Here is a 14,072-nt window from a genome sequence, read left to right as displayed (position 1 = left end):
TGTTACCAAAATGTGAGCAACGCTATACAACAACAAAGAACAATGGCTTTACAATAAAGAAAAAAAACAGACACAGACTGTAAACAAACAATAACTTGTCCCATTCAAATAAGGCATTAAAGTTAAAAGACAACATTTTATTAAGAAAACAATAATAAATAAACACAGAGAATATAGTCCTGAGTTATACAGAAAGTATTTGAAGCTGAACTTGGGGCATATATATAAGACATAGATAAATGCAGTTCTGCATTTAGAATACATAAGGATTTTTTTTCAGTGAAATCAGTATAAACACCTAAACATGATTTGGTATTAGCCTCTTGCAGGTCCCTGTACAGCAAATCTCAGACCATGTCTAATTCCAAATTGCATGCACTGTAGCTCCTTATATCTGTCATTTGTAGTCCATGTGCTATATCACTTGCCACTGACCTACTGATTGTGTACTTGGGCAAACTAGGCTACACATTCAAGTGGAGACCCATCACAAAAATGTACATGACCCAATCTAGGCCAATTTAGGCCTTGACCCATGGTTATATTACTCATTCACATGGGTGAAAAGAGCCATACGTCATACGTTATGAAAAACAATTGTATTTCTGTGCCCAAAAGTGATAGGTGACCACCTGTACAAATCAGTAACAGGCTGGTAACTGTACATTTGAGCGCTTACTTGCCAGCTGGGACCAATGAGCAAATCTGGATAAAGACAGTGTGCACTGTAGAACACTGGTCTTCAATAATTAATGCTTTACTAGCAAATTTATATAGAAACTTAGGTACCAGAAAAAGCAAATTATTTAAGAATATGAAACTACAAGTATGTTTCATTGAACCCTACTGCAGTAAAATAAATGTAAGCAGGCAGCAAGCTGTTGCTGTCTGGCATGGACTTAGAAAAATCCTGTCCACATCACATAACATTACAGAAAGTGGTTTACAATGCATATAGGAGCAGACAAATGGCAAAAAAATTTACAAAAGTAATTTTAAAACTTGTATTCAGTGATGCGGTGGCGAGCAGGTTTTTAAAAAAAGGGATAGGGTGAAATAAATGAATAAGGTAAGTAAGCTTGCAAAGGTCACCAGCCTATCACGAATATATGAGGATAAATTAGATTGGTAGAAAATGGAAAAAAAAATTCTCAAGAGGTGGTAGATCTAAAAGTAGTCAGTGAAGCTACATGTATAGAAGAAGTGGGGGGAGTAAAAACGAAAAAAGTGGGGTGTGGTGGTTAAAGTGATTTCTTTTAAATGTGTAGCAACCATGGAGAGTCATGCAGAAGATAGTGATGAGGCTTTAATGGGTGTGGAAGCCTTTAATGCTTGTGGTGCATTGGTTTACCTGTGGTTATGCTACAGCACCAGCAGTTGTCTGAAACATCTGGGAAGATTTTTGTAAGCCCTTTCTTGTATCTTGGAGCTAAATGAATATTTATGGTTCAAGATGCATACCTTTTTCCATTGTTTACCATTGAATTGGTATTTCAGATCTTTCTCAGTTTAGATCAGTTCTATCACCATCAGTGACATTCAATAAGTTTCCATATTGAATAATCTGGGGTGAGCATGTGAGTGTAGGTTTTCAAGGGAAGTACAAGAATGGATAAGCTAGCTTTACGATTATGATTCATGATTTAATTTTTGGCTTAAATGCAAGACAGGCCATAATGTGGACGTATGTCCACCTCGAGGTGTCGGGAGTAAAGACCGAGCTCACACTGCAGATGATGGAGCCGGTCCTCAGCAGTGTTTAAGCTATTTAATCCAGGTAAATGGCTTCATGCACCAACTAATGTGAGAGAATATACTGTGTGTATTGATTTTATGGCACAATTTTAATAAAGGTTTCTACACTCTGTTTAATTTTTTCTCCTGCAGTTTATGATACATACAATTGAGGGGTATTCAGAGAAAAGCTGCAGCATAGATTCCGGATCTGGTTTCCCGAGGGAATAAAGCGCTTGTTGACTCACTGAGAATAAACGGTCATGGAATTCTGGTGAGTACTCTAGAGTATTGGTATTGGCACGCTGGTAGAGTAGCATGTTGGAGAGATCTGTGATTGAAAATTTGCAGAGGATTGAAAGAGACATTACCAAGCACTTTATTATTTTAATCACGGTGGGCACTTAATATTTGCTATGGACACTTTATATGTGTACGCAATTTAATTTTGAATGCACTTACAACTAAGGGATAGTTTATAGAGGTGTGTACTGCATACACAAGCACTGTGTATTGGAGAGATAATGAAAAAGTCAGCTTTGCAATCATGTTTCATTAAATAATTTGTGGCTTGAATGTAGGACCAAAGAGGGATAGAGCCTTTAGTTTCTAATTGTTTTTTTTTTTTTTGGCGGAAATAGCCTTAGCCAAGAAATCTTGCTCAAGGTGGAATACTTGGTTTCATTTGTGTAAAAATTGGAAGAAAGTCCTGGGAAGAAATTCCAGAATGTCCCACAGGGATCTTCTATAAACTGTCAGTTTGCATGACAAAGTCACTCTAAAATGTGGTCAGGGCTGCACGTGTAAGGAGAGATGTTTCATTGGTTAGGGTAAAATGTCTTTGGGAGGTCCATGAAAGGGATATCTAGTGTTTTTTTTATCATGTCTTCCTTAATTCATAACCACTGTTTGTGACTGAACAAATCTATACTTTGGGTGAAGAGGCAATCTGATTTGTAATGTTTTATATTGGGCAACCTAGTGATTTAGATGTACAGTTGCAAGAAAAAGTATGTGAACCCCTTCGGATTACGTGGAGTTTTGCATGAATTGGGCATAAAATGTGCTCTGAACATCATCTAAGTCACAACAATAGAAGAACACAGTCTACTGAACATAATACTACACAAACATTAGATGTTGCCATGCTTTAATTGCACATAACATGTAAACATTCACAGTGCAGGGAGGAAAAAGTATGTGAGGCCCTAGCTTAATGACTTCTCCCAGAGCTAATTGGAGCCAGGAGTGAGCCAACCTTGACTTCAATCTGTGTGATGATATTGGATGTGTTGCTGACAGCTGTCCTGCCCTTAAAAAACACACACCTGTTTTGGGTTTACTGGTTTAAAGAAGCACTGTTTGATGTGAACCATGCCTCGCAGAAAAGAGGTCTCAGAAGACCTACGATCAGGAATTGTTGACTTGCATGAAGCTGGAAAGGGTTACAAAAGTATCTCCAAAAGCCTTGATGTTCATGTGTCCATGGTAAGACAGACTGTCTACAAATGGAGAAAGTTTAGCACTGTTGCTACTCTCCCTAGGCGTGGTCGTCCTGTAAAAATGACTGCAAGAGTACAGCGCAGAGTGCTGCATGAGGTAAAGAAGAATCCCAGAGTGTCAGCTAAAGACCTACAGAAATCTCTGGCACATGCTAACATTTTTGTTGACACATCTACAATAAGGAAAACATTAAACAAGAATGGAGTACATGGGAGGACACCACGTAGGAAGCCATTGCTGTCCAAAAAGAATATTGCAGCACGTTTGAAGTTTGCAAAACAGCAAAGAGTGATGTTCCACAGCACTACTGGCAAAATATACTGTGGACAGATGAAACCAAGATTGAGTTGTTTGGGAAGAACACACAACACCATGTGTGGAGAAAAAAAGGCACAGCACACCAACATCAAAACCTCATCCCCACTGTAAAACATGGCGGAGGGAGCATCATGGTTTGGGGCTGCTTTGCTGCCTCAGGGTCTGGACGGATTGTTGTCATTGACGGGAAAATGAATTCCAGAGTTTATCAAGACATTTTGCAGGAAAACGTACGACCATCTGTCCGCCAACTGAAGCTCCGCAGAGGATGGGTGATGCAACAGGACAGTGACCCAAAGCATACAAGTAATTCAACAAAATAATGGCTGCAACAGCACAGAATACGCCTTCTGGAGTGGCCTAGTCAGAGTCCTGACCTCAACCCGATTGAAATGCTGTGGCATGACCTTAAGAGAGCCATTCACACCAGACATCCCAAGAATATTGCTACACTGAAACAGTTTTGTGAAGAGGAGTGGTCCAAAATTACTCCAGATCGTTGTGCATATCTGATCTGCAACTACAGGGAACGTTTGGTTGAGGTTATTGCTGCCAAAGGAGTGTCAACCAGTTATTAAGTGCAAAGGTTCGCATATTTTTCCTCCCTGCACTGTGAATGTTTACATGTTATGTGCAATTAAAGCATGGCAACATCTAATGTTTGTGTAGTATTATGTTCAGCAGACTGTGTTCTTCTATTGTTGTGACTTAGATGACGTTCAGAGCACATTTTATGCCCAATTCATGCAAAACTCCACATAATCCCAAGGGGTTCACATACTTTTTCTTGCAACTGTAGTTAAAAGGCATGATTTAAACTGGGAAGAGAGTTTTTCTAGATAAATTATGTGATAGACTTTTGGGTCAGGTTCTCAGCTGAATCTTACTCCCTCGTTACTGTCCTCTTAGTTGTAGGAGAAGCTGCAATATTACATCTCAGCTTAAAGCAAGTTATATATACAGACCGTTCGATGCTGTATGTAGGTTTTTATATGAATCTTATGTGTTACACCATGCTGTTCTCTCATGTTTTTTGAATAAAATTATTTATTGGTAATTTTTCTATTGTTTGCCCTGGGTTTGCCCTTAAAGTCCCAATCCAAATTGTTGGCGAATTCATCTTTGAGTATATCACTTCCAGGATGCTGGTAACCATGGAATGAATTCAATGCTGTGCCCCTCTGTCGTTAAATGAACGACAGAACCAGCATTCCCTACTAGTGAGCCTTTGGTTGTACATAGTTAGGCCTATTATTTTAAAGTCTTAACATTATAGTAGATGTTATTTTTTCTGCTAACTTACATGAACACAATTTACTTATTATTGGTTTTCTGTGGCCAATTATGAATATTTTATGGAAGTCCCTATTTTTGACAAAGCTTTGTTTTTTGAGGTGGTAAGTAAAACGAAACTAGCCCACTAAACATAATTTTATTTTAATTTCTGTTTCATTTTCTGTATAATGCATTTTAACACTTTCTGTTGCACATTTTCCACATTTTTGAATGCAGTCTTTTCTGTACTCGTACTAAACCAAACTGCATATATTTTTATTATACACTTTTTCTATTTTTATACATCTAATTTTCTATACAGGGGAACATTTCATGAGAAAATATGTATGCTGCCATTCCAAACCACTTTCTGTGAATTGTTTATCTTTGGCTGTCATGGTAATCCTTTGGTTTCAGTCCTTGGTGAATTACTGACCCCAAGCAAGTATGCAGTTCAGGAATGGCAATTTCATTGACATACACCTTGCTTACTATAAAAACATCCTGCTGCTATATCTGTCTTTTGTAGCCAGCCTCTCTTCATACTCCCTCCTTTTTTATAGCTGGACGTGATGATCCATTTTACACACACTCACTGTTAACTTTGGTATAGAAATGTACAATTGTTCCCTAGAACTTTTACCGACCTTGAGAGAAATGTGATTTTTTTTAAGTCACAATACTCGGTGAGAACAAAAGAAGTGAAAGCTGTCAAGGTTTCTCCTTTGAATAGTATAGAAAGTAGAATGCATATAAGTTTCCAGAATGGATCATGCGGAGACCTTTGAGGGGACATTAACAAGAAATAAATACCAAAAATAATAAAATGTATTTTCTTGTATTCATGTATGAAAGGTGTATATTCAGAAAATGGAAATTCTCTGCAAGCTACAATTTAGAATCAAGGTAAATAAAATGCAATGAACGTCCTTTTTTGCTTACGAAACAACCTGGTTTTGTAACAAGAGTCACTAATGAAAGCTTACAAAAGTATGAAACTGGCATTGACTGGCATTAAGAACAATTGAGTGCAATCGCTTGAAGGGAAATGTAGCTAAAATACAAGTACAGTTATTCATATAAAGAAATTTATAACATTTCCAATTTAAGTTTTTGGAACTAAAGTGAATTGTAGGGGTCATTTGCTATCAGGAAAAAAAAACACTTTGACTTATCCATGTGTATATTGAATGAATGTATGCAGGAGCTAATAATAATATTTTATTACACCTTTGAAGATATGTATATCAATGTCTTCTTTATTATTTATTTTTTTCTTTAAACAAACAAACAAAAAAAAAACTAAACCCAGTAACTAAAACCTTATATATGTTTGACTTGTTAATGTCATTTCAAAAATGTTCAGTCTTTTTAAGTCTACAGCTTTCATTGAAAATTGGCAGCTGATTCTGTCCTGAAGGTCCTCGTTTACATTCTTTATGTTATGAGATAACAATGTGTACCCCTGCATTACTAGATAGCAATGTGTGCACCTGCATTATTACCTTGTCACATATGCCTCTTGTTGAGACTACAAATGGTTCTGCCAACATTGCACAGGCTTGGTCAGCTGTTGTCACTCCAAAGCAATGATTTGCAGCTAGTGCTAGAACATGTGTATGTAAAGTGTATGTAACCTGAAAGAGGGTGGTGGAGTGCCTTCTTATTGAGCTAATAATAGGATGGAAAAGGGGAAAAAAAAGTTTTTGTAAAAAAAAAAAAAAAACTGTTGCAGGAGGAGGAAGAGCTGTGAAGGAATGCTGGAAAGGTGAATATGAGTCATGAGAGCTATTACTGTGCATGGGTAAAGTGAAATACCTCTTAAATGAATTACTGAACAAAACAAACGTGAATTTTAAAATACAAGTGACCCAAAAATTAATAGTTTACCTTCAATTTTTGCTTTTCTTTTAAAACTTGATTATATATATATATATATATATATATATATATATATATATATACACACACACATACACACACTATATTACCGAAAGTATTGGGTCACCTACATTTACACGCACAAGGACTTTAATGGCATCCCAGTCTTAGTCTGTAGGGTTCAATATTGAGCTGGCCCACCCTTTGCAGCTATAACAGCTTCAACTCTTCAGGGAAGGCTGTCCACAAGGTTTAGGAGTGTGTCTACGGGAAAGTTTCACCATTCTTGCAGAAGTGCATTTGTGAGGTCAGGCACTGATGTCGGATGGGAAGGCCTGGCTCATAGTCTCCACTCTACAGTTGCAAGAAAAAGTATGTGAACCCCTTCGGATTACGTGGAGTTTTGCATGAATTGGGCATAAAATGTGCTCTGAACATCATCTAAGTCACAACAATAGAAGAACACAGTCTACTGAACATAATACTACACAAACATTAGATGTTGCCATGCTTTAATTGCACATAACATGTAAACATTCACAGTGCAGGGAGGAAAAAGTATGTGAGGCCCTAGCTTAATGACTTCTCCCAGAGCTAATTGGAGCCAGGAGTGAGCCAACCTTGACTTCAATCTGTGTGATGATATTGGATGTGTTGCTGACAGCTGTCCTGCCCTTAAAAAACACACACCTGTTTTGGGTTTACTGGTTTAAAGAAGCACTGTTTGATGTGAACCATGCCTCGCAGAAAAGAGGTCTCAGAAGACCTACGATCAGGAATTGTTGACTTGCATGAAGCTGGAAAGGGTTACAAAAGTATCTCCAAAAGCCTTGATGTTCATGTGTCCATGGTAAGACAGACTGTCTACAAATGGAGAAAGTTTAGCACTGTTGCTACTCTCCCTAGGCGTGGTCGTCCTGTAAAAATGACTGCAAGAGCACAGCGCAGAGTGCTGCATGAGGTAAAGAAGAATCCCAGAGTGTCAGCTAAAGACCTACAGAAATCTCTGGCACATGCTAACATTTTTGTTGACACATCTACAATAAGGAAAACATTAAACAAGAATGGAGTACATGGGAGGACACCACGTAGGAAGCCATTGCTGTCCAAAAAGAATATTGCAGCACGTTTGAAGTTTGCAAAACAGCAAAGAGTGATGTTCCACAGCACTACTGGAAAAATATACTGTGGACAGATGAAACCAAGATTGAGTTGTTTGGGAAGAACACACAACACCATGTGTGGAGAAAAAAAGGCACAGCACACCAACATCAAAACCTCATCCCCACTGTAAAACATGGCGGAGGGAGCATCATGGTTTGGGGCTGCTTTGCTGCCTCAGGGTCTGGACGGATTGTTGTCATTGATGGGAAAATGAATTCCAGAGTTTATCAAGACATTTTGCAGGAAAACGTACGACCATCTGTCCGCCAACTGAAGCTCCGCAGAGGATGGGTGATGCAACAGGACAGTGACCCAAAGCATACAAGTAATTCAACAAAATAATGGCTGCAACAGCACAGAATACGCCTTCTGGAGTGGCCTAGTCAGAGTCCTGACCTCAACCCGATTGAAATGCTGTGGCATGACCTTAAGAGAGCCATTCACACCAGACATCCCAAGAATATTGCTACACTGAAACAGTTTTGTGAAGAGGAGTGGTCCAAAATTACTCCAGATCGTTGTGCATATCTGATCTGCAACTACAGGGAACGTTTGGTTGAGGTTATTGCTGCCAAAGGAGTGCCAACCAGTTATTAAGTGCAAAGGTTCACATACTTTTTCCTCCCTGCACTGTGAATGTTTACATGTTATGTGCAATTAAAGCATGGCAACATCTAATGTTTGTGTAGTATTATGTTCAGCAGACTGTGTTCTTCTATTGTTGTGACTTAGATGACGTTCAGAGCACATTTTATGCCCAATTCATGCAAAACTCCACATAATCCCAAGGGGTTCACATACTTTTTCTTGCAACTGTAATTCATCTTAAAGGTGTTCTATCGGGTTGAGATCTGGACTCTGTGCAGGCCAGTCATGTTCCTCCACCCCAAACTCGCTCATCCATGTCTTTATGGACCTTACTATGTGCACTGGTAGGCAGTCATGTTTGAACAGGAAGGGGCCATCCCCAAACTGTTCCCACAAAGTTGGGAGCATGAAATTGTCTAGGTATGCTGATGCCTTAAGAGTTCCCTTCACTGGAACGAAGGGGCCAAGCCCAACCCCTAAAAAACAACCCCACACCATAATCCCCCTTCCACCAAACTTTACACTTGGCACAATGCAGTCAGGCAAGTACTGTTCTCTTGGCAACTCCCAAACCCAGGCATATCCATCAGATTGCAAGAGAAGTGTGTTTCTTCACTCCAGAAAATACGTCTTTACTGTTCTAGAGTTTAGTGGCGGCGTGCTTTACACCATTGCATCAGACACTTTGTTTTGCACTTGGTGATGTAAGGCTTGGATGCAGCTGCTCAGCCATGGAAACCCATTCCATGAAGCTCTCTGTGCACTATTGTTGTGCTAATCTGAAGGCCACATGAAGTTTGGAGGTCTTTAGCTATCGACTCTGCAGACAGTTGGCAACTTCTGTACACTGAGCACTTCAGCATGCACTTACCCCGCTCTGTCATTTTACGTGGCCTACCACTCAGTGGCTGAGTTTCTGTTGTTCCCAGTTCCTTCCACTTTGTTATAATATTGCTACCAGTTGACCGTGGAATACTTTCGGCAATACAGTGCGTGTGTGTGTATATATATATATATATATATACACACACACACACACACACACACTCACTAGTCCCTTTATTAGGTACACCTGTTCAATTGCTTGGTAACAAGCAAAAAAACCCCTGTGAAACCAAATTTTACCCCTCAGCACAGCTCACTCTGCATTCATGAGAACTTTGTTCATCTTTACATATTTATACATAGTGGCAAGACCTCTCACTGTTACTATATTTATCTATCTATCTATCTATCTATCTATCTATCTATCTATCTATATACACTTACTGGCCAATTTATTAGGTACACCTGTTCAATTGCTTGGTAACACAAATTGCCAATCAGCCAGTTACATGGCAGAAACTCAATTCATTTTGGCATCTAGACGTGGTGAAGACGACTTGCTGAAGTTCAAAATGAACATCAGAATGGGGAAGAAAGGGGATTTAAGTGACTTTAAATGTGGCATGGCTTTTGGTACCAGGTGGGCTGGTCTGTGTATTTAAAATAAAAATGAACTCTCCTGCGCTCTGAGACCCAAACGAAGTGGATAGATGGAACCAGAACTTGAAAAAATTCGACCACCTGTGCATATGGGGTTGTGCAGCTCCAAACAAGGCTGGGGAAGCCCGACCAATACTGTGAAGCAAAAACAAAAAAGAAGCGCACCGACCTTGCGCATTACCTCAGTAGACCAAATTTTTATTGAATACAAAAATATACTTACAAACAATGAAGTATTTCAAGCATGTCAGTTCTCAAAGGAACTATGGAATGGTAAGACCTGCGTGAGTCCCATCATAGGGGTGGACACTCAGGGAACAGCTGACGCGTTTTGAAGGATATTCCTTCTTCATCAGAGCTTAACTGAACAATGAGTGCCTTCTCCCATATATACTCTCTATAATTAAAACCAGACCCTCCCTGCTGGGATGGGCCATCTTAAGAAGGGAGGAGGGGCCAAGGTGTCAACAAAATAATTACACCATCCAAGCTGATAGTACAGCTATAATGGTGAGAGTATGCTACATTTCCAAATATGATAAGACTACAATAGAAAAACAATTAGAAATTTCCATAAAAGCTGTATAAATACATCAACAATGAACAATAAATAAAAATTAAAAATCATACTACTGTTGTAGTGTGATGTTGTTTATATATAAACATGCCCAGGTGTAGTTACTGTGGTTATCAATGGTATAAGGGTGTGTATAGATCCATATAAAAAGTTAATGTTAAATGTGTATATAAAATACTAGTAGTACTGGTTGAAATAAATGCAATAAAATCTCTAAGAGCAAAGTACATATAAAGTGATGTAACAATAATTCATTAATAAAATAATTCATTAAAAAATGTGTATAATAATATATGAATATATAATTTATAATGCACTATAATAATAGGGGTATTTGCATGGATAGAACTATGGTCTGATCACATATAGCAAGAGCTTAATAGATTACCAGATTGACAGGGTGTAAGGGATTAAATCTTAATTCCATGATGTTTGTAGAGAGCGATAAGGATATGGATAATGATAGGTAATAATTTCAGGTCAGCAGCAGAGGGAGATCTTGTGCTTGCGTGCCAAATATGGCTTCAGGCCATTCCTCTGTATGGAACGCATGCCAATAGAACGTGGTGTGTAATGCGCATGTGCAGTTTAAACCGCGCTTGCGCAGTAAAAGGGATGTCAGTAACTTCTGTGTATTTAAAAACTGCTGATCTACTGGGATTTTCACACACGTTTTTTATTATAAAAGCTTATGTACACAGATGCCTCATTTTCTAATTAAAGGAATGTAGAAAAACCTTTATATTTGTGAGGTATTGGCTGGCAGGATTGTGAAGGGTGTATATGTATCACCTAAGTTTCCCCCCTACACATGTAGGGTATTTTCCAAATCTAACAAAGTCCTTCTCTGGTTCCTGGAGTCCAGAGGCTTTGTAGAGCTTTGCTTGGAAATAAGCCTATGTTTCTAGGTCCATCTTACTTGCAAGCAAGAGCTTGTTATGAGTCCCATCTATATATAATTTTCTGAAATTCTTCCATAACATATGCATCTCTTCACACAGAAAATATAGAGAACTGATGTATATGCCTATCTTAAAGAAGAACTTCTTTAAAACTGCTTAGCAACCAGCAGCTGTTGAGACAAAGAATACCTTAGTCAGGGGTATGTAATTATTATGTTGTCAGGACTGTATAACGTACATAGTGTAGAAGTCAGGAGTGAATAACATACAGTACATAGGGAAGTGGTCATGTAGGTAATGTGCAAAGCTCAAGGGTTAGAAGTATGTAAAGCACAGAGTGCAAGGGCCAGGAGTGCATAACCCACTGTTGGATGATTCACCTACTTTCTTTCTTATATTTCTCTGGGACACATGCAGTGAAATCTTTTCACAGAACCTTATCACAAGTGTGGTAAGTTTTGAGGAAGTAAAAATATTAATACCTCCTGCGCTTCAGATGAAGAAAAACCTACACTAAGCTGCCAACACCCTCCTTTAAACCAAAAAGTACGTATATAGACAAGAAAAATTGGTGTGGCGCTAAGGCAAATAACACTAATCCCACATATCATATAAAATATAATATATATACATAAACAGATGATTATATATAGTCATGCATAAAACCTCTAACATAACCCCCAACTGGGGCACGTGAATAGATGCTAGTGATGGTGACACAAAACACCATGCAAAGGAATGTAAAATTCCTACAAGTGACAGAGGTGCATAAATTACAGTCCACTACACACAAAGACTGTGATCCTTGAACAAGCGTGAAAGTGCCACTGGTGTCACAATCCAGAAATGGTAAGAGTGCCTCCTCACCTCCCCGCACTGACCACAAGGGCCAATACGCCTTTGCACCTTATAGGTGTAATCCTCGAGTGCCAGCCGGTAAGGTCCACACTGGATGCTACCTCAGACGCTGTAATCCCAAATGCCAACTCCAGCTGCTATATAGTGGTGGTATTAGACCACCAGATGATGCTCAGAGACATAAGAAGAGACTTGCCATAGCGTGATACCGCAATATTTATTGATAAGATTGTAAACAAATAGAATGCCCACTCACATGTCCATAATAAGAATACAGCCTTAAAATGATCCTCCTGTATCCTCGTGCTATGGGTGTACCCGGAGTCCCAATATGGCGCGTGCGTCGGAAGTGACGTCACCGCGTACCGGAAGTGTCGTCAGGGCGTACCAACGCGTTGCGTCACGAATACCACGTGACTTCATCAGAACTTCTTTAAAACTGCTTAGCAACCAGCAGCTGTTGAGACAAAGAATACCTTAGTCAGGGGTATGTAATTATTATGTTGTCAGGACTGTATAACGTACATAGTGTAGAAGTCAGGAGTGAATAACATACAGTACATAGGGAAGTGGTCATGTAGGTAATGTGCAAAGCTCAAGGGTTAGAAGTATGTAAAGCACAGAGTGCAAGGGCCAGGAGTGCATAACCCACTGTTGGATGATTCACCTACTTTCTTTCTTATATTTCTCTGGGACACATGCAGTGAAATCTTTTCACAGAACCTTATCACAAGTGTGGTAAGTTTTGAGGAGCATCCACTAAAAAAGTCCACCCCAGAGTTTACCATCTGCTGAGCAGTCTTTTCAGAGTGGAGGCAGCCTGGATCCAGAACAAAGTCCACCTACACTATACCTTCAGAGTGTACTGACAAATATACAGTGACCTCAGACCTCCTTCAAAGGGGCTAATACAAAGTCCAGCGCTATCACACACACTCACTTTAATTAGTTCTTTGTTTTCTTTTGTATCAATCTATTGTTATCATACTAAATTCCATGTTTTAGTGATGATCTCAGTTCAAGGCTGTTTTATATAACAAGTCATATTATTTGTATGGACAATTGGCCTTATCTCAGCAGTATTTATCTCTGATTAGTTTTTCTAAGAATAGAGATGTGAAATTTCTGGAAATTTTGAAGCCATGAGAAAAAACATAACACCACTGGTAAAGGAAATTGCTGTGCAAACCACACAGGCCAATTCCAGATAATATATTTGTAGAATAAAGACAATCTTATTGGTTGTTATAGGCAACATAAATCTCCCAGCACTCCCAGCCAGCGCCTTTATCTTCCTTTCCCTCCCCCCTCTAAACTCATCAGACCTCAGATCATGTGGCACCCAACAAAGTAAGGTGAAACACCCTGAAGCTTCCCTCAGCCTTGCTATATGACACCTTAGAGTAATGGAGAAATTTAGGCACTCTTCTCTTGGCTCTGGGACACTGAATACGTGGCTACATTTGAAACAAGATGTTAGTGGTAAGATTGTCAATGCAGTGCACTCAAGAGAAGATGCAGGGTACCAGGCGCTATTAGTCAGGAATGAGTTAGTGCTTGGATGAGCAGATGTTTTGCTGCTTTTAAACTATGTATTTGCTGTATTGCTGCAGTGCTGAATTAAATCACAGGAAAAACTAAAGGCTGGTACACAGGCATGAATATCTGGCGGTTTAACAGAAACCAGCCAACTTTCGGCGTGTGTGTACAGCAACCTGACAGAAGCCGGTCTATGTGTTGCTTGGCTATTTTTTATGATTTTCATAGCTTATATATGTGAACTTTTT

This window comes from Staurois parvus, unplaced genomic scaffold (assembly GCF_062004578.1).
Source record: "Staurois parvus isolate SC_StPar_1 unplaced genomic scaffold, SC_StPar_1.0 ptg000546l, whole genome shotgun sequence".
Taxonomy (NCBI): Eukaryota; Metazoa; Chordata; class Amphibia; order Anura; family Ranidae; genus Staurois; species Staurois parvus.
The sequence above is the reverse complement of the archived record's forward strand: the minus strand, read 5'-3'. Positions refer to the sequence as shown.